This window comes from Hyla sarda, chromosome 6 (genome assembly GCF_029499605.1).
Source record: "Hyla sarda isolate aHylSar1 chromosome 6, aHylSar1.hap1, whole genome shotgun sequence".
Taxonomy (NCBI): domain Eukaryota; kingdom Metazoa; phylum Chordata; class Amphibia; order Anura; family Hylidae; genus Hyla; species Hyla sarda.
In genome coordinates this window covers 141,903,869-141,927,369 of record NC_079194.1, presented here as the reverse complement: position 1 = coordinate 141,927,369, position 23,501 = coordinate 141,903,869, and positions in this window count along the sequence as shown.

Below are 23,501 nucleotides of genomic sequence, written 5' to 3'. Positions count from 1 at the left end.
GAAATATATTTACAGATAGTACTGCCACCTTGTGTGTGATATATATTTACAGATAGTACTGCCACCTTGTATGTGATATATATGTACAGATAGTACTGCCACCTTGTATGTGATATATATGTACAGATAGTACTGCCACCTTGTATGTGATATATATGTACAGATAGTACTGCCTCCCTTTATATGATATATATGTACAGATAGTACTGCCACCTTGTATGTGATATATATGTACAGATAGTACTGCCACCTTGTATGTGATATATATGTACAGATAGTACTGCCTCCCTTTATATGATATATATGTACAGATAGTACTGCCACCTTGTATGTGATATATATGTACAGATAGTACTGCCACCTTGTATGTGATATATATGTACAGATAGTACTGCCACCTTGTATGTGATATATATGTACAGATAGTACTGCCTCCCTTTATATGATATATATGTACAGATAGTACTGCCACCTTGTATGTGAAATATATTTACAGATAGTACTGCCACCTTGTATGTGATATATATGTACAGATAGTACTGCCACCTTGTATGTGATATATATGCACAGATAGTACTGTCACCTTGTATGTGATATATATTTACAGATAGTACTGCCACCTTGTATGTGATATATATTTACAGATAGTACTGCCACCTTGTATGTGATATATATTTACAGATAGTACTGCCACCTTGTATGTGATATATATTTACAGATAGTACTGCCACCTTGTATGTGATATATATTTACAGATAGTACTGCCACCTTGTATGTGATATATATGCACAGATAGTACTGTCACCTTGTATGTGATATATATTTACAGATAGTACTGCCACCTTGTATGTGATATATATTTACAGATAGTACTGCCACCTTGTATGTGATATATATGTACAGATAGTACTGCCACCTTGTATGTGATATATATGTACAGATAGCACTGCCTCCCTTTATATGATATATATGTACAGATAGTACTGCCACCTTGTATGTGATATATATATGTACAGATAGTACTGCCACCTTGTATGTGATATATATGGACATATAGTACTGCCACCTTGTATGTGATATATATTTACAGATAGTACTGCCACCTTGTATGTGATATATATGTACAGATAGTACTGTCACCTTGTATGTGATATATATGCACAGATAGTACTGCCACCTTGTATGTGATATATATGTACAGATAGTACTGCCACCTTGTATGTGATATACATTTACAGATAGTACTGCCACCTTGTATGTGATATATATGTACAGATAGTACTGCCACCTTGTATGTGATATATATGTACAGATAGTACTGCCTCCCTTTATATGATATATATGTACAGATAGTACTGCCACCTTGTATGTGATATATATTTACAGATAGTACTGCCACCTTGTATGTGATATATATGTACATATAGTACTGCCACCTTGTATGTGATATATATTTACAGATAGTACTGCCACCTTGTATGTGATATATATGTACAGATAGTACTGCCACCTTGTATGTGATATATATGTACAGATAGTACTGCCTCCCTTTATATGATATATATTTACAGATAGTACTGCCACCTTGTATGTGATATATATGTACAGATAGTACTGTCACCTTGTATGTGATATATATGCACAGATAGTACTGCCACCTTGTATGTGATATATATGTACAGATAGTACTGCCACCTTGTATGTGATATATATTTACAGATAGTACTGCCACCTTGTATGTGATATATATGTACAGATAGTACTGCCACCTTGTATGTGATATATATGTACAGATAGTACTGCCTCCATTTATATGATATATATGTACAGATAGTACTGCCACCTTGTATGTGATATATATGTACAGATAGTACTGCCACCTTGTATGTGATATATATGTACATATAGTACTGCCACCTTGTATGTGATATATATTTACAGATAGTACTGCCACCTTGTATGTGATATATATGTACAGATAGTACTGCCACCTTGTATGTGATATATATGTACAGATAGTACTGCCTCCCTTTATATGATATATATTTACAGATAGTACTGCCACCTTGTATGTGATATATATGTACAGATAGTACTGCCACCTTGTATGTGATATATATGTACAGATAGTACTGCCACCTTGTATGTGATATATATGTACAGATAGTACTGCCTCCCTTTATATGATATATATGTACAGATAGTACTGCCACCTTGTATGTGATATATATGTACAGATAGTACTGCCACCTTGTATGTGATATATATGTACAGATAGTACTGCCACCTTGTATGTGATATATATGTACAGATAGTACTGCCACCTTGTATGTGATATATATGTACAGATAGTACTGCCACCTTGTATGTGATATATATGTACAGATAGCACTGCCTCCCTTTATATGATATATATGTACAGATAGTACTGCCACCTTGTATGTGATATATATATGTACAGATAGTACTGCCACCTTATATGTGATATATATGGACATATAGTACTGCCACCTTGTATGTGATATATATTTACAGATAGTACTGCCACCTTGTATGTGATATATATGTACAGATAGTACTGTCACCTTGTATGTGATATATATGCACAGATAGTACTGCCACCTTGTATGTGATATATATGTACAGATAGTACTGCCACCTTGTATGTGATATATATTTACAGATAGTACTGCCACCTTGTATGTGATATATATGTACAGATAGTACTGCCACCTTGTATGTGATATATATGTACAGATAGTACTGCCACCTTGTATGTGATATATATATGTACAGATAGTACTGCCACCTTATATGTGATATATATGGACATATAGTACTGCCACCTTGTATGTGATATATATTTACAGATAGTACTGCCACCTTGTATGTGATATATATGTACAGATAGTACTGTCACCTTGTATGTGATATATATGCACAGATAGTACTGCCACCTTGTATGTGATATATATGTACAGATAGTACTGCCACCTTGTATGTGATATATATTTACAGATAGTACTGCCACCTTGTATGTGATATATATGTACAGATAGTACTGCCACCTTGTATGTGATATATATGTACAGATAGTACTGCCTCCCTTTATATGATATATATGTACAGATAGTACTGCCACCTTGTATGTGATATATATGTACAGATAGTACTGCCACCTTGTATGTGATATATATGTACATATAGTACTGCCACCTTGTATGTGATATATATTTACAGATAGTACTGCCACCTTGTATGTGATATATATGTACAGATAGTACTGCCACCTTGTATGTGATATATATGTACAGATAGTACTGCCTCCCTTTATATGATATATATGTACAGATAGTACTGCCACCTTGTATGTGATATATATGTACAGATAGTACTGCCACCTTGTATGTGATATATATGTACAGATAGTACTGCCACCTTGTATGTGATATATATGTACAGATAGTACTGCCTCCCTTTATATGATATATATGTACAGATAGTACTGCCACCTTGTATGTGATATATATTTACAGATAGTACTGCCACCTTGTATGTGATATATATGTACATATAGTACTGCCACCTTGTATGTGATATATATTTACAGATAGTACTGCCACCTTGTATGTGATATATATGTACAGATAGTACTGCCTCCCTTTATATGATATATATGTACAGATAGTACTGCCACCTTGTATGTGATATATATTTACAGATAGTACTGCCACCTTGTATGTGATATATATGTACAGATAGTACTGCCACCTTGTATGTGAAATATATTTACAGATAGTACTGCCACCTTGTGTGTGATATATATTTACAGATAGTACTGCCACCTTGTATGTGATATATATGTACAGATAGTACTGCCACCTTGTATGTGATATATATGGACATATAGTACTGCCACCTTGTATGTGATATATATTTACAGATAGTACTGCCACCTTGTATGTGATATATATTTACAGATAGTACTGCCACCTTGTATGTGATATATATGTACAGATAGTACTGCCACCTTGTATGTGATATATATGTACAGATAGCACTGCCTCCCTTTATATGATATATATGTACAGATAGTACTGCCACCTTGTATGTGATATATATATATGTACAGATAGTACTGCCACCTTGTATGTGATATATATGGACATATAGTACTGCCACCTTGTATGTGATATATATTTACAGATAGTACTGCCACCTTGTATGTGATATATATGCACAGATAGTACTGTCACCTTGTATGTGATATATATGCACAGATAGTACTGCCACCTTGTATGTGATATATATGTACAGATAGTACTGCCACCTTGTATGTGATATATATGTACAGATAGTACTGCCACCTTGTATGTGATATATATGTACAGATAGTACTGCCACCTTGTATGTGATATATATGTACAGATAGTACTGCCTCCCTTTATATGATATATATGTACAGATAGTACTGCCACCTTGTATGTGATATATATGTACAGATAGTACTGCCACCTTGTATGTGATATATATGTACATATAGTACTGCCACCTTGTATGTGATATATATGTACATATAGTACTGCCACCTTGTATGTGATATATATTTACAGATAGTACTGCCACCTTGTATGTGATATATATTTACAGATAGTACTGCCACCTTGTATGTGATATATATTTACAGATAGTACTGCCACCTTGTATGTGATATATATTTACAGATAGTACTGCCACCTTGTATGTGATATATATGTACAGATAGTACTGCCACCTTGTATGTGATATATATTTACAGATAGTACTGCCACCTTGTATGTGATATATATGTACAGATAGTACTGCCACCTTGTATGTGATATATATTTACAGATAGTACTGCCACCTTGTGTGTGATATAAGCACAGATAGTACTGCCACCTTGTATGTGATATATATGTACAGATAGTACTGTCACCTTGTATGTGATATATATGTACAGATAGTACTGTCACCCTGTGTGTGATATAAGCACACATAGTACTGTCACCTTGTATGTGATATATATTTACAGATAGTACTGTCACCTTGTGTGTGATATATATTTACAGATAGTACTGTCACCCTGTGTGTGATATAAGCACAGATAGTACTGCCACCTTGTATGTGATATATATTTACAGATAGTACTGCCACCTTGTATGTGATATATATGTACAGATAGTACTGTCACCTTGTATGTGATATATATTTACAGATAGTACTGCCACCTTGTATGTGATATATATTTACAGATAGTACTGTCACCTTGTATGTGATATATATGTACAGATAGTACTGTCACCTTGTATGTGATATATATGTACAGATAGTACTGCCACCTTGTATGTGATATATATTTACAGATAGTACTGCCACCTTGTATGTGATATATATTTACAGATAGTACTGCCACCTTGTGTGTGATATAAGCACAGATAGTACTGCCACCTTGTATGTGATATATATGTACAGATAGTACTGTCACCTTGTATGTGATATATATGTACAGATAGTACTGTCACCATGTGTGTGATATAAGCACAGATAGTACTGTCACCTTGTATGTGATATATATTTACAGATAGTACTGCCACCTTGTATGTGATATATATGTACAGATAGTACTGTCACCCTGTGTGTGATATAAGCACAGATAGTACTTTCACCCTGTATGGGATATATATTTACAGATAGTACTGCCACCTTGTATGTGATATATATTTACAGATAGTACTGTCACCCTGTATGTGATATATATTTACAGATAGTACTGTCACCCTGTATGTGATATATATTTACAGATAGTACTGCCACCTTGTATGTGATATATATGTACAGATAGTACTGCCACCTTGTATGTGATATATATTTACAGATAGTACTGTCACCCTGTATGTGATATATATTTACAGATAGTACTGTCACCCTGTATGTGATATATATTTACAGATAGTACTGCCACCTTGTATGTGATATATATTTACAGATAGTACTGCCTCCCTTTATATGATATAAGTTACAGATAGTATAAACTAAAGGGAGGACTACCGAAAGTTTTATTCCAAAATAATGTAAGTCCAATAAAAAAAATTATAAGATTCTGCAATGTTCTATGATTTTGCTTCTCTATGGAATGAAGTAATAAACTGAAAGCTGATTTATGATATATGTAATGATATGATACCCATGATACGTTATGGAGCAAACAATACAGTACACATGTTTTGTGATCTAAAGGAGTCCGATGTTTAATAATGTTTTTCCTAAATATAATGCAGCTATCCCCTTCTGTGTAGAGGGCTGGCATATGGCTGTTGGGCTGGTTGTGCAGGTTGGGGGAGTTGGGATGAAAAAGATTGTTAAACCAAGGCTTGTATGCTTTAGAGCTTGCTCTTCTGAGTGTTGCTGTGTAAGAGGGGGCATGAAAGAGGAGTTACAAAAACTGTGATTATCTGTTGTGCGGAGTGAATCTGTGGAGTGGGTGCGACTGCCTATAGCCCACATTCATATTTTGGGTAAGTCTTTCTCTTTTGCACATAGTGGGATAACTGTTAGAGTTTAAACACCCTTTTTCATTTTTTTTTTTTTTTTTCTCTGTTCCACCTCTAGGGGGAGGAGGAGTAGATTGGGCACAGGTGTATAAATCCTAGCTTGGGACTCTTATTGTGAGCTTGCTCTTCTGAGTGTTGCTGTGTAAGAGGGGGCGTGAAAGAGGAGTTACAAAAACAGGAGTTTGAAAGCAGGAGGTTGAGATCGCTGTAAGTGTTAATTTCTGAACCCACAAGGTCTACAAAAAATGTTAAGTGTAATTTTGACTGTCTGTTTTTTCCTATACATTTGTGAAATCCCCATAACTAGATGGCCTCCATGTTGGAAAATGCAGTCCAATGTACATCCTGTTCAATGTATGCAATCCTTGAACAACAGTTTGAGGGTGCATATTGTTGTGCTAGTTGTCCGTTTGGAAGCCCAGATCCTGCATCTAGAGGGGCGACTGGCAACAATGAGAAGCATTAACAACATGGAGAGGAGTCTCGTGCTCACTGAGCAGGCACTCTCGGGAATAGAGGTGGGGGAGGACAGTGGGACGGAGTTGCAGGACAGTCAGGCAGTTAGCTGGGTTACAGTTAGAAAGAGGGGTAGGGGAAAAAGTGTCAGGGAGGCTAGTCCTAAACTGGCACACCCCAACAAGTTTGCCCGCTTGGCAGATGAGGGGGATGCCATTACAGAGCTAGCAGAACTGCAGCAGGATACCGCCTCTGACCGCCAGGGGGGTGTCTGCTCCAGTAAGGAGGGAGGGAGGAGTACAGGGCAGGCCAGACAGGTACTAGTGGTGGTGGACTCAATTATTAGGGGGACAGACAGGGCAATCTGTCACAAAGACCGGGATCGCCGAACAGTGTGTTGTCTGCCTGGCGCACGAGTTCGGCACATCGCGGATCGGGTTGACAGGTTGCTGGGCGGGGCTGGAGAGGACCCAGCAGTCATGGTACATATTGGCACCAATGACAAAGTAAGAGGTAGGTGGAGTGTCCTTAAAAATGATTTCAGGGACTTAGGCCGCAAGCTTAAGGCAAGGACCTCCAAGGTAGTATTTTCTGAAATACTACCAGTACCACGAGCCATACCAGAGAGGCAGCGGGAGATTAGGGAGGTAAACAAGTGGCTCAGAAGCTGGTGTAGGAAGGAAGGGTTTGGGTTCATGGAGAACTGGGCTGACTTCGCTGTTGGTTACCGGCTCTACCGTAGGGACGGGCTGCACCTCAATGGGGAGGGTGCAGCTTTGCTTGGGGAGAAGATGGCTAGAAGGGTGGAGGAGTGTTTAAACTAGGAACTTGGGGGGAGGGAACCTACAGCAAAGAGGGGGAAGATAGTGTAGATAGAGAGGTGGGAATTATAAATGTACCTCGGGGTGGAGCGGAGGGAGGGGTTTGAATAGTTAATAGGAATAGGCTTCATAGGAAAATAAAACTTACACCCTTGAATCCCATTAACCCCAATAACATAAAGGATGGAAATGTAAAGTGTATGTTGAAATGCCAGAAGCCTAGCAAATAAAATGGGGGAGCTTGAGGCCTTGATACTGGAGGAACATATTGATATAGTTGGGGTCACTGAGACATGGCTGGACTCCTCGCATGACTGGGCTGTCAATCTGCAGGGGTTTACATTGTTTCGCAAGGATAGAATGAACAGAAAAGGTGGTGGAGTCTGTCTGTATGTAAGAAGTGGTATGAAAGTCAGTGTGAACGATGCCATAGTGTGTGATGATTTTGAGGAGGTGGAATCACTGTGGGTAGAATTACAAAAGGAGGGAAATACTGAAAAAATAATATTTGGGGTAATCTACAGACCCCCTAATATCACTAAAGAGATAGAAGTTCGGCTTCATAAACAAATAGAGAGGGCCGCCCGGGCAGGTACAGTGGTAATAATGGGAGATTTTAACTATCCAGATATAGATTGGGGTCCGGGGTTGGCTAAAACTACAAAGGGGCAACAATTCCTAAATTTATTGCAGGATAATTTTATGGGCCAGTTTGTGGAGGACACAACAAGAAGTGATGCCTTGTTGGATCTGATCATTTCCAACAACGCAGAGCTGGTTGGTAATGTAACTGTGCGGGAAAACCTTGGTAATAGCGACCACAATATAGTTACTTTTGACTTAAAATGTAGAAAACAAAGACAGGCGGGGAAGGCAAAAACATATAACTTTAAAAAGGCAAACTTCCCTGGGCTGAGGGCTGCACTACAGGACATAGACTGGGGGGAGGTGTTCTCAAATACTGATACAGAAGGTAAATGGGACATCTTTAAATCAACTCTAAATAACTATACATCTAAATATATACCAAAGGGGAACAAATATAAACGATTAAAACTAAATCCTACATGGCTGACACATGATGTTAAAAGAGCAATAAACAACAAAAAAATAGCCTTCAAAAAATACAAATCTGATGGGTCAGCGATAACATTTAAACAGTACAAAGAGCTTAATAAAATCTGTAAAAATGTAATAAAAACAGCAAAAATTCAAAACGAGAGACAGGTGGCCAAAGAAAGCAAAACTAATCCTAAATATTTTTTTAGATATATAAATGCAAAAAAACCAAGGACAGAGCATGTAGGACCCCTTAATAATGATAATGGGGAGGTTGTCACGGGCGATCAAGAGAAGGCGGAGATACTGAATGGGTTCTTTAGTTCTGTATACACTATGGAAGAAGGAGCTGACATTGGCCAGGTCAGTGCTGGTAACACATCATCTAATGTACTTGTTACGCCTAGCGCTCCGGGCCCCCGCTCCTCCCCGGAGCGCTCACGGCGTCTTTTTCCCTGCAGCTCCCCGGTCAGTCCCGCTGACCGGGAGCGCTGCTCTGTCATGGCCGTTGGAGATGCGATTCGCACAGCGGGACGCGCCCGCTCGCGAATCGCATCCCAGGTCACTTACCCGTTCCCGTCCCCTGCTGTCATGTGCTGGCGCGCGCGGCTCCGCTCTCTAGGGCGCGCGCGCGCCAGCTCCCTGAGACTTAAAGGGCCAGTGCACCAATGATTGGTGCCTGGCCCAATTAGCTTAATTGGCTTCCACCTGGTCCCTGACTATATCTAACCTCCTCCCATGCACTTCCTTGCCGGATCTTGTTGCCCTTGTGCCTAGTGAAAGCGTTTTGTGTGTTTAAAGCCTGTGTACCAGAACTTCTGCTATCTCCCCTGACTACGAACCTTGCCGCCTGCCCCCGACCTTCTGCTACGTCCGACTTTGCTTCTGCCTACTCCCTTGTACCTCGCCTATCTTCAGCAGTCAGAGAGGTGAGCCGTTGCTAGTGGATACGACCTGGTCACTACCGCCGCAGCAAGACCATCCCGCTTTGCGGCGGGCTCTGGTGAAAACCTGTAGTGGCTTAGAACCGGTCCACTAGCGCGGTCCACGCCAATCCCTCTCTGGCACAGAGGATCCACTACCTGCCAGCCGGCATCGTGACAGTAGATCCGGCCATGGATCCCGCTGAAGTTCCTCTGCCAGTTGTCGCTGACCTCCCTACGCTGGTCGCCCAGCAAGCTCGTCAGATCGCCCAACAAGATCACCAGCTGTCGTACTTGACCACCATGACACAGCAACTCCAGTCACAACTACAGCAAGTACAGTCACAGCTACAGCAGCAACAACCATCTCCTCCGCCAGCTCCTGCACCCCTTCCGCAGCGAGTGGCCACTCCTAGCCTCCGCCTGTCCTTGCCGGACAAATTTAATGGGGACTCTAAGTTTTGCCGTGGCTTCCTTTCGCAATGTTCCCTGCACTTGGAGATGATGTCGGACCAGTTTCCTACTGAAAGGTCTAAGGTGGCTTTCGTAGTCAGCCTTCTGTCTGGAAAAGCCCTGTCATGGGCCACACCGCTCTGGGACCGCAATGACCCCGTCACTGCCTCTGTACACTCCTTCTTCTCGGAAATTCGAAGTGTCTTTGAGGAACCTGCCCGAGCCTCTTCTGCTGAGACTGCCCTGCTGAACCTGGTCCAGGGTAATTCCTCCGTTGGCGAGTACGCCATACAATTCCGTACTCTTGCTTCTGAACTATCCTGGAATAATGAGGCTCTCTGCGCGACCTTTAAAAAAGGCCTATCCAGCAACATTAAAGATGTTCTGGCCGCACGAGAGACTCCTGCTAATCTACATGAACTCATTCATCTAGCCACTCGCATTGACATGCGTTTTTCTGAGAGGCATCAAGAGCTCCGCCAGGAAAAAGACTTAGATCTCTGGACACCTCTCCCACAGTCTCCACTGCAATCTGCGCCTAGGCCTCCCGCCGAGGAGGCCATGCAAGTGGATCGGTCTCGCCTGACCCTGGAAGAGAGGAATCGCCGTAAGGAAGAGAATCTTTGTCTGTACTGTGCCAGTACTGAACATTTTTTGGTGGATTGCCCAATCCGTCCTCCACGTCTGGGAAATGCACGCTCGCACCCAGCTCTCGTGGGTGTGGCGTCTCTTGATGCTAAGTCGGCTTCTCCACGTCTCACGGTGCCTGTTCGGATTTCTACTTCAGCCAGCTCTCCCCTCTCAGCCGTGGCCTGCCTGGACTCTGGAGCTTCTGGGAATTTTATTCGGGAGTCCTTAGTGAATAAATTCCGCATTCCGGTGACCCGTCTTGTCAAGCCACTCCACATTTCCGCGGTCAACGGAGCCAGGTTGGATTGCACCGTGCGTTACCGCACGGAGCCCCTCCTAATGTGCATCGGACCTCATCACGAGGAAATTGTATTTTTTGTCCTTCCTAATTGCACTTCTGAAGTTCTCCTTGGACTACCCTGGCTTCAACACCATTCCCCAACCCTGGATTGGTCCACTGGGGAGATCAAGAGTTGGGGTCCCTCTTGTTCCAAGGACTGCCTTCAACCGGTTCCCAGTACTCCCTGCCGTGACCCTGTGGTTCCTCCTGTATCCGGTCCCCCTAAGGTCATTAAGGACTCTGCCTGCCACAGGAAATGCCTCTCCCCCCCTCCCAGTCCCATCAGGCAAGCCTCTGTGTCCCCTCATGGCCCTCGTCCTGGTGTCACACTGCCCCGTGCCAGGTCTCGCCCTCTGCCCTCTCTCCCCATTCCTACTCCTGCTGTTCTGCCTGCCGTTGAGGAATCCCTCCATCCTTTCCCGGTGTCCTCATCCCAGGGGAGGCAGTTACCGGACAAAGAGAAGGGGAGACCTAAGGGGGGGGGTACTGTTACGCCTAGCGCTCCGGGCCCCCGCTCCTCCCCGGAGCGCTCACGGCGTCTTTTTCCCTGCAGCTCCCCGGTCAGTCCCGCTGACCGGGAGCGCTGCTCTGTCATGGCCGTTGGAGATGCGATTCGCACAGCGGGACGCGCCCGCTCGCGAATCGCATCCCAGGTCACTTACCCGTTCCCGTCCCCTGCTGTCATGTGCTGGCGCGCGCGGCTCCGCTCTCTAGGGCGCGCGCGCCAGCTCCCTGAGACTTAAAGGGCCAGTGCACCAATGATTGGTGCCTGGCCCAATTAGCTTAATTGGCTTCCACCTGGTCCCTGACTATATCTAACCTCCTCCCATGCACTTCCTTGCCGGATCTTGTTGCCCTTGTGCCTAGTGAAAGCGTTTTGTGTGTTTAAAGCCTGTGTACCAGAACTTCTGCTATCTCCCCTGACTACGAACCTTGCCGCCTGCCCCCGACCTTCTGCTACGTCCGACTTTGCTTCTGCCTACTCCCTTGTACCTCGCCTATCTTCAGCAGTCAGAGAGGTGAGCCGTTGCTAGTGGATACGACCTGGTCACTACCGCCGCAGCAAGACCATCCCGCTTTGCGGCGGGCTCTGGTGAAAACCTGTAGTGGCTTAGAACCGGTCCACTAGCGCGGTCCACGCCAATCCCTCTCTGGCACAGAGGATCCACTACCTGCCAGCTGGCATCGTGACAGTACTGAACTGGCTTAATGTAGAGATGGTACATAGTTACATAGTTAGTATGGTTGAAAAAAGACATACGTCCATCAAGTCCAACCAGGGGATTGAAGGGAAGGATGTAAGGGGATAAGGGAAAGGGATGTAGTTTTATAATTCTGCATAAGCATTAATGTTATTTTGTTCCAGGAATGTATCTAACCCTGCTTTAAAGCTGTTAATTGTTCCTGCTGTGACCAGTTCCTGAGGTAGACCGTTCCATAAATTCACAGTCCTCACGGTAAAGAAGGCGTGCCGCCCCTTTAGACTAAACCTTTTCTTCTCCAGACGGAGGGAGTGCCCCCTCGTCCTTTGGGGGGGTTTAACCTGGAACAGTTTTTCTCCATATTTTTTGTATGGGCCATTTATATACTTATATACGTTTATCATATCCCCCCCTTAAACGTCTCTTCTCAAGACTAAACAATTGTAACTCCTTTAATCGCTCCTCATAGCTAAGATGTTCCATGCCCCATATTAGTTTAGTCGCGCGTCTCTGCACCCTTTCCAACTCCGCAGTGTCCCTTTTATGAACAGGCGACCAAAACTGAACAGCATATTCCAGGTGAGGCCGTACCAATGCTTTATAAAGGGGGAGTATTATGTCCCTGCCCCTCGAGTCCATGCCTCTTTTTATACATGACAATATCCTGCCGGCTTTGGAAGCAGCAGCCTGACATTGCATGCTATTTTGTAGTCTGTGATCTACAAGTACACCCAGATCCTTCTCTACCAGTGACTCTGCCAGTTTAATCCCCCCTAAGACATACGACGCATGCAGGTTATTAGTACCCAGATGCATAACTTTACATTTATCCACATTGAACCTCATTTGCCAAGTGGATGCCCAGACACTTAGTCTATCCAAGTCATCTTGTAACTTATGCACATCCTCTATAGACTGTACTGTGCTACAAAGCTTGGTGTCATCTGCAAAGATAGAAACAGAGCTGTTAATACCATCCTCTATATCATTGATAAATAAATTAAACAGCAGCGGGCCCAGTACTGAACCTTGGGGTACACCACTAATAACCGGGGACCAATCAGAGTACGAATCATTTACCACCACTCTCTGGGTACGATCTATGAGCCAGTGTTCAATCCAGTTACAAACTAAAGTTTCCAAGCCCAAGGACCTTAACTTACCTGTCAGATGTCTGTGAGGGACAGTATCAAATGCTTTGGCAAAATCCAGAAACACTATATCCACAGCCATTCCTCTGTCAAGGCTTCTACTCACCTCTTCATAAAAGCAAATTAGATTGGTTTGACAACTTCTATCCTTAGTAAACCCATGCTGGCTATCACTTATAATACTATTATCCCCTATGTATTCCTGTATGTAATCCCTTATAAGTCCTTCAAACAATTTACCCACAATGCACGTTAGACTTACCGGTCTATAATTGCCTGGCGAAGACCTAGAGCCCTTCTTGAAGATTGGTACCACATTAGCCTTGCGCCAGTCCCTTGGCACAATACCAGACACCAGAGACTCTCTAAATATCATGAACAAGGGTACAGATATTACTGAACTTACCTCTCTAAGAACTCTTGGGTGTAGTCCATCCGGCCCTGGAGATTTGCTTACATTTACTTTACTTAACTTACCTTGTACCATCTCTACATTAAGCCAGTTCAATACATTATATGATGTGTTACCAGCACTGACTTGACCAATGTCAGCTCCTTCTTCCATAGTATATACAGAACTAAAGAACCCATTCAGTAGCTCCGCCTTCTCTTGATCGCCCGTGACAACCTCCCCATTATCATTATTAAGGGGTCCTACATGCTCTGTCCTTGGTTTTTTTGTATTTATATATCTAAAAAAATATTTAGGATTAGTTTTGCTTTCTTCGGCCACCTGTCTCTCATTTTGAATTTTTGCTGTTTTTATTACATTTTTACAGATTTTATTAAGCTCCTTGTACTGTTTAAATGTTATAGCTGACCCATCAGATTTGTATTTTTTGAAGGCTATTTTTTTGTTGTTTATTGCTCTTTTAACCTCATTTGTCAGCCATGTAGGATTTAGTTTTAATCGTTTATATTTGTTCCCCTTTGGTATATATTTAGCTGTATAGTTATTTAGAGTTGATTTAAAGATGTCCCATTTACCTTCTGTATCAGTATTTGAGAACACCTCCCCCCAGTCTATGTCCTGTAGTGCAGCCCTCAGCCCAGGGAAATTTGCCTTTTTAAAGTTATATGTTTTTGCTTTCCCCGTCTGTCTTTGTTTTCTACATTTTAAGTCAAAAGTAACTATATTGTGGTCGCTATTACCAAGGTTTTCCCTCACAGTTACATTACCAACCAGCTCTGCGTTGTTGGAAATGATCAGATCCAACAAGGCATCACTTCTTGTTGGGTCCTCCACAAACTGGCCCATAAAATTATCCTGCAATAAATTTAGGAATTTTCTCCCCTTTGTAGTTTTAGCCAACCCCCGGCCCCAATCTATATCTGGATAGTTAAAATCTCCCATTATTACCACTGTACCTGCCCGGGTGGCCCTCTCTATTTGTTTATACAGCCGACCTTCTATCTCTTCAGTGATATTAGGGGGTCTGTAAATTACACCAAATATTATTTTTTCAGTATTTCCCTCCTTTTGTAATTCTACCCACAGTGATTCCACCTCCTCAGAATCATCACACACTATGGCATCGTTCACATTGACTTTCATACCACTTCTTACATACAGACAGACTCCACCACCTTTTCTGTTCATTCTATCCTTGCGAAACAATGTAAACCCCTGCAGGTTAACAGCCCAGTCATGCGAGGAGTCCAGCCATGTCTCAGTGACCCCAACTATATCAATATGTTCCTCCAGTATCAAGGCCTCAAGCTCCCCCATTTTATTTGCTAGGCTTCTGGCATTTGTGAACATACACTTTACATTTCCATTAAGTTTTACACATATAGTCTCACTAATGGGATTTTCAGAGTTATTGGGGTTAATGTCATTTTTTGAGTTATAAGGGCTAATTGTACTATTTAAGTTATTGGGGCTAATGGGATTTTTTGCGTTATTGGGTCTAACTTTGTTATTTAAGTTATTGGGGCTAATGGTATTTTTTGAGTTAATGGGGCTTATTGTAGTTATTGAGTTATTGGGGCTAATGGAATTTTTTGAATTATTGGGATTACAATTTTTCGGGCTACATTTATTTTTACAGCTGGTTTGTAACGCATGAATCTCCTTATCCACTGTTCTTAACCTCCCCCCACAGGACTCCTCTCCACCCGCCATTATGTCCTGACCCCTCTCTAACCTATCCATCCCACTGTCTGCTATCTTTGCTTTATTATCCTCCCCCCACTCACCTAGTTTAAATACTCAGCCACCCCTTCCAGGATTCTCTCCCCCAGCACAGCAGACCCCCTTCCATTCAGGTGCAAATTATCCGTAGAATAGAGTTTGTACCCCAATGAAAAGTCAGCCCAGTGCTCTAAAAACCCAAACCCTTCCCCCTTACACCACGACTTAAGCCATGCATTTAACTCCCTAAGCTCCCGCTGTCTTTCCTGCGATGCGCATGGCACAGGAAGTATTCCAGAGAACACAACCTTAGAGGTCCTTCCCTTCAGCTTGGCACCTAGTTCCTTGTAATTATTCTTCAAGGACCTCCACCTACCATGTATTCTGTCGTTGGTTCCCACATGGACCACGACAGCTGGTACAAGGTAAGTTAAGTGATATAAATGTAAGCAAATCCCCAGGGCCGGATGGACTACACCCAAGAGTTCTTAGAGAGGTAAGTTCAGTAATATCTGTACCCCTGTTCATGATATTTAGAGATTCTCTGGTGTCTGGTATTGTGCCAAGGGACTGGCGCAAGGCGAATGTGGTGCCAATCCTCAAAAAGGGCTCTAGGTCTTCCCCAGGAAACTATAGACCAGTAAGTTTAACGTGCATTGTGGGTAAATTGTTTGAAGGACTTATAAGGGATTACATACAGGAATACATAGGGGATAATTGTATTATAAGTGATAACCAGCATGGGTTTACTAAGGATAGAAGTTGTCAAACCAATCTAATTTGCTTTTATGAAGAGGTGAGTAGAAGCCTTGACAGAGGAATGGCTGTGGATATAGTGTTTCTGGATTTTGCTAAAGCGTTTGATACTGTCCCTCATAGACGTCTGACAGGTAAGTTAAGGTCTTTGGGTTTGGAAATTTTAGTTTGTAACTGGATTGAACACTGGCTCATGGATCGTACCCAGAGAGTGGTGGTCAATGATTCGTACTCTGATTGGTCCCCGGTTATTAGTGGTGTACCCCAAGGTTCAGTACTGGGCCCGCTGTTGTTTAATTTATTTATCAATTATATAGAGGATGGTATTAACAGCTCTGTTTCTATCTTTGCAGATGACACCAAGCTTTGTAGCACGGTACAGTCTATAGAGGATGTGCATAAGTTACAAGATGACTTGGATAGACTAAGTGTCTGGGCATCCACTTGGCAAATGAGGTTCAATGTGGATAAATGTAAAGTTATGCATCTGGGTACTAATAACCTGCATGCATCGTATGTCTTAGGGGGGATTAAACTTGCAGAGTCACTGGTAGAGAAGGATCTGGGTGTACTTGTAGATCACAGACTACAGAATAGCATGCAATGTCAGGCTGCTGCTTCCAAGGCCAGCAGGATATTGTCATGTATCAAAAGAGGCATTGACTCAAGGGACAGGGACATAATACTCCCCCTGTATAAAGCATTGGTACGGCCTCACCTGGAATATGCTGTTCAGTTTTGGGCACCTGTCCATAAAAGGGACACTGCGGAGTTGGAAAGGGTGCAGAGACGCACGTCTAAACTAATATGGGGCATGGAACATCTTAGCTATGAGGAGCGATTAAAGGAGTTACAATTGTTTAGTCTTGAGAAGAGACGTTTAAGGGGGGATATGATAAACGTATATAAGTATATTAATGGCCCATACAAAAAATATGGAGAAAAACTGTTCCAGGTTAAACCCCCCCAAAGGACGAGGGGGCACTCCCTCCGTCTGGAGAAGAAAAAGTTTAGTCTCAAGGGGCGACACGCCTTCTTTACCGTGAGGACTGTGAATTTATGGAACGGTCTACCTCAGGAACTGGTCACAGCAGGAACAATTAACAGCTTTAAAACAGGATTAGATACATTCATGGAACAAAATAACATTAATGCTTATGAAGAAATATAAAATCCCATCCCTTCCCCAATATCGCGCCACACCCCTACCCCTTAATTCCCTGGTTGAACTTGATGGACATATGTCTTTTTTCGACCGTACTAACTATGTAACTATGTAACTAGACTGTACTGACTGCACACACTTTATGTCCTTGTATGATTGATATATCAATCTCACTTATAATTTTTTTTTTCAATACCTTAACTTCTGATGGGCTCATCATAAATTGAATACAGCATCAACTTAACAGTGCTTCTGTATGTTGGGGCCATATTGCAAAACTGCTATCCAACGGCGCTGACTGCTGCTGGAAAGCCGTTCAGTGTTCCCCACTCTGACACATAGGGGGATATTTATCAAAGGATTTAGACAGTTTTTTCCTGTCTAAATTTATCGCACAGAAAGTCGGTCTAAATATGTGCGACTTTTTTGCGACTTTTGCTCTAGAGGATTTTTAGAACATGATGCATTCTAGTCTATTTTAGACGGAAATGTATTGGAAAATGCATTGGTGCCGAGTTTATCAAAAGCGACTTTTCAGCGACAAGTAGCATCGGCTGAAAGTACGCCGAAATGTCAAACCATGCTGGAGCAGGTTTAAATACAGTCTAAAGTATAGATCACGAAGTCTGTGCACAGAATTTATCAAGAGCCGTGCACCTTTTGATAAATTAGGTGCACAATAGACCAGCCTAACCCTCTGTAGTTTGGTCTATATTGATGCGGGACATAGACAACTTTGATAAATATCCCCCTATGACTACTGTACCCAGCACAGACAATATTTTCAGTCCCCGGCTGCTTCCCTGTCTGTGCGCTGCCCCATCCGAGGCTGCTTACGTGGTGACATGCGTAACTTCGCTGTCAGTTGCTATGGTGCTATATGTCCTCTAGTACTGATGTGTTTAGGAAGCATGGTTTTTGGCAGTAATGCTGAAAATGCACATCGATGGGATTCTGCAGATTTTATACAATAAAATAATGCCCTCAAAACTATGCTGGAGTTTCAGTTTTGCAACAACTAGAGACACACTGGTTGGGAAACACTGCTTTTCTCTGTGCCCAGTACTGACAGTGTTAAAAGCATAATAACACTGTATAGTACTGTATACTTTTCTTTTTCGGAAACCAATTACCAGTTTTTCATAAAGTTATAGACTCCACATACAATGGTCCCCCCGGATTAATATTGTATGTTGGGGGGCCACTATATGTAAACTTTTTTGAATGTAATACCTGCCACACAATCCTCTGACCATCTCTATTCTTTCTCCCACTTTCTTTACTCTGGTCCTTTTACTGTCGTATGTAAAGGGTCAATGTTTATTGTCTGACATGAAACGTTACTGTGAGCAATCCCATCCTACAACTATAGTATTGGATTTTAGAAGACTCATTTTTTAAGGAAATTGGGGAGTATTTAAATATGGAATGAAAAGGATGGAGTAAAACAATGAAAGTTAGTGCCCAGTGGACAGATGGTTAATGCTGCTAAAGCCTGAAAGAGGTAAAAAATGACAACCTTCTTAAAATATTTTAGTGACAGGTAGAGGAAAAACTATGGCATTACAAAAATTAGAGAATGGAGAAAATATCCATGTTGATGAGGATAAGGAGGTCACTGACCATTTGAAAAGCTACTTCTAAGTCTTTTCTAATTATATGCTTTCATTATATGCTTTAAAGGGGTACTTTTTTTTTTTTTTTAAAACAACTGGCTCCAGAAAGTTAAACAACTTCTGTAAATTACTATTGAAAAATCCAAATTCTTCCAGTACTTATCAGCTGCTGTATGCACCAGAGGAAGTTCTTTCCTTTTTGAATTTTTCAGTCGGCCCCCAGTGCTTTCTGCTGACACCTCTGTCCAGTCCAGAGCAGGAGAAAATCTGCATTAGTAAACCTCTCCTGCTCTGGACAGTTCCTAAACTTGAGGCGGAATTCCACAAGCGGAAATTCTGCCGTGTGAATAGACCATAAGGCTAGGTTCAGACTACGGAATTTCCGCCTGCAATTCTGCTTTGAAATTGCAGGCGGAAATTCTGCTTGCTAAAATGTATAGTGTAGTGAATGGGTTTCCGTTCACAAATTCACACTTCGAAATTTGTGAAGCGGAATTTGTGAACGGAAAGTCCGCTTGGAAATACTCGTGGAACATATTGCAGTCTATTGGAGACTGCAGTGTCTGCACGGTCCTAGTGCCGACTGATTCAATCGGCGCTGGCTGCACTCGGAATCTCCGGGCAGGATTCCGTAGTCTGAATCTAGCCTAAGAGTGACTGAAAAATTTGGTGCTAAGAAAGCAGAAGGTAGTTGTTTCCAGGTGGATATAATAAATGACAACTCAGAGTTACCTGACAGCCTTCCAAGCTGAAATAGTATATTTTAGGCTAAGTCTCCACTTTTTCAGGCAGTTTTTGGAATACTGCCACTGCAGTTTTTGAGCTAAAGTCAGAAGTGGATCCATAAGGGAGGAGAAGTATAAGTCCTTCCTTTATATGTCCTATTCCTTTTGAATACATTTCTAGCTTTGGCTCAAAAACTGCAGTGGCGGTATTCCAAAAACTGCCAGAAAAAAAACAAATGGAAACTTAGTCTTAAGAATGAACTAGAGCAAACTAAGAGCGGAAGAGAACACAATTTTCTATTGAGGAGTGCAAGCACATCCAACTGGGCCAATAAGGTTAGCCCCAATGTCCGATTATAAAACCATTATGAGCTGTGTATTCAGTCTTTGAGGTGTCTTAGGAGGGCAGCTAAAAATGCTCTTATGTCTGGGAATTAAAAACTCCTCTCTCTTTGGCAGGCAAAGCCCATGAAGGGCTATGCAAGGGCAAAAAAAACTGTACAATGTAAGTCTGTGGAATTGTCTTGGTCAGTCACACTTTTCTCCCCTCTTGTTTTTACAATTGGTTAGGGTCTGAACACTCTTGTGTCATTTCTTAGTTCTGGTTTGTGTAATCCTTGTATTTGTATTTGGAATTTGCTATTGTTTTGCTTAGTTGGTCTTGTTGCAAGTTTCAGTATTTCAGGCTTTGTTCAGCTTTGTTTCTCTGCTTCCTAGAGCCTTCTGCTAGTCTCCTAGAGAGAGCTAGATAATGGTTTCCATAGACACACACACACACATTATAACTACGAAACAGCTGTCTGCAGATGGGTAGAAACTTCCCTTTTGGGGAGTAGTCTGGCTTGGCATAAATCCCGATCAGCTTTTTATATTCCTTAACAGGAGCTAAGCTGATACCAGGGAACATTACCTGAAAAGGTGATGTAATGAGCTGCTTTGCATATTCCCCTATATATATATGTGTGAAAAGTTGGCCAACTCCACCCATATCAGTGGGACTGTCTAGGTGTATGGGATCTCCTGACTGTCCCCTGACAGATGATGTTGGGGGAGAGAAGGTTTGGGCATGTTGGATTTAAACTCAACCCTTTTGTTCTAGGAAAGATAAGGTGTCGTCAGCTGCCCTGCAACCAGCTTATGTCGCCTTTGTCCATAGAGAACACAAGATGGGGGAGATTTATGAAAACCAGTGTAAAGAAAGAGTGGTACAGTTGCCAAGGAACTGTGGCAATTTGCAGTAAAACGTGTGCAGTATTGCAGCACACTAGGTCAGAGAATGTACAATTCTACATTGTAATAAGGACCACAGGGGTATGTAACATGTTAATGTGTTTGTTCTGTGACTTTTTAGGAGACTTCCATAAAGTAAGAATTTCTTTACACAAATATGGATGCTGGAACCTCTACTTTGTTACTTGTTAATCCACATTCCTTGCATTTTCGTGCATCTGATCAAGTGCTGGTTTCTGGTGTAGAGTGTGAACATTTTACATTATTACCATTACCATCTATATTTGTTTTTTACAGTAAATATATCTACAACTCTTCACATAAATTATACAAGCCCTAAACTTACAGGATGTTCGCACAGCTTTTATACTTCATAACAAATCACAAATATGACGCACAACAATTGTTTAATAGCAGAACATTCTGGTTTCATAAAACATCACTGTAAACACAGGAAAAGAAAAATTATTATTCATGGCGTATGTTTTTTCAGTCGAGTCTGAGGGGAAAAAAAAGTGATGAAATTATCAAAAGAAAAATCAGGGTTATACAGTGCCAGTAAAGTCAATCAAGTTTTAAAAACCATCATTCATATACGGAAGAATAAAAAATAAAAAAAATTTAATCCACAGCATTTCAATTTATGTGGCAGATACATTGTGTCAACAGACTTCAAATATGTCATAAATCTACAACAAAATGGACTCTTGCAGATTTTGATGCATATTACTGGAAGACATTGTAAAAAAAAAAAAAATTACCAATTAATTGCCATTTATTTTAATTTTAGAATCTGACAAAATTCTACTTGGATAAACCAACAAACTTGTAAGTATGCAGTTTTTGTGAATATATATATGAGCAGTATATTTAAGCAGGAGGACGTGTGTTCAAGTGGTACGTGTATTAATTTATTATGTAATAGTATACTAGAGATCAGGTTAGAATAGAGCAATAAAATGACTGCAGAACATACATCTAAAACTAACTAACCTTTTATCTTGTTTTAAGCCCAAAATTCTTTACTGTTTAATATAATAGACCTAGAGATGAGCGAACTTACAGTAAATTCGATTCGTCACGAACCTCTCGGCTCGGCAGTTGATGGCTTATTCTGCATAAATTAGTTCAGCTTTCAGGTGCTCCGGTGGGCTGGAGACTCGTATCCACCTTTTCCAGCCCACCGGAGCACCGGAAAGCTGAACTAATTTATGCAGGATAAGTCATCAACTGCCGGGCCGAGAAGTTTGTGACGAATCAAATTTACTGTAAGTTCGCTCATCTCTAAATAGAGTTCTGACCACTATAAAACTCTATTTTACTGACATAGAACTCCAGCTTTGGCATCAAGTGTGGAGAGGCCCTGCCTTTTACTGGGTCAGATAATTGCTAAGGGAACCGTATGACATCTGGCTGGTATAATTAGAACAGGGCATTTGTATGATACCTGAAGGGATACTGTTTTTTTTTTTTTTTTTTGGGGGGGGGGGGGGGGGGGGGGGCGACACTTCTCCTTTAACCAGCCTAGCGGTATTCCCGAGCGTGACTCGGGGTTAATTTTCGCTGCTAGAAGCGGTAACCCCGAGTCACGCTCGGGGTAGAATTGCAAAGTTGCTGTGCGGGCTGCACAGTATATCGCAAAAGCAATCAAATCGCGATTTTTGCTTTTTGCGATGTAGTGATGCAGCCCCCGGGAAAATATGTGATTATCTGCTCGGGTCGGCTCCCGTTGCGGGGGCCGGCCAGAGCAGGTAAAGACATATACTAAAAGTCAGTGTTTCTCAACCAGGGGGCCTCCAGATGTTGCAAAACTACAACTCTCAGCATGCCCGGACAGCCAAAGGCTGTCCGGGCATGCTGGGAGCAGTAGTTTCACAACAGCTGGAGGCCCCCTGGTAGAAAACCCTGAACTAAGTGTAAAAGTAAGAAGGAAGAAAATAAAAAAACCTTTTGCTCACCTAATCCCGGTCCCTGCAGATGTCGGTCCCCTCCGTGCGCTCTGTTCACTGCTCTATTCATCTTACAGGACCTTTCCCTTTTCAGCCAATCACAGGCCGCAGTGGTGTAAAGCCTGTGATTGGCTGAAGGGGAAAGGGCTTGTTCTGCAGCAAATACACTAGGTTTGAAATCTGCCCGGCAAACCTAGTGTATTCTGCTGCAGAACAAGGTGAGAAGGTGACAAGGTGACAAGGGGGGAATGTGACACAGGGGAGAATGTAACAAGGGGGGGGGGGGGGAATGTGACAAAGGGGGGATGTGACAGGGGGG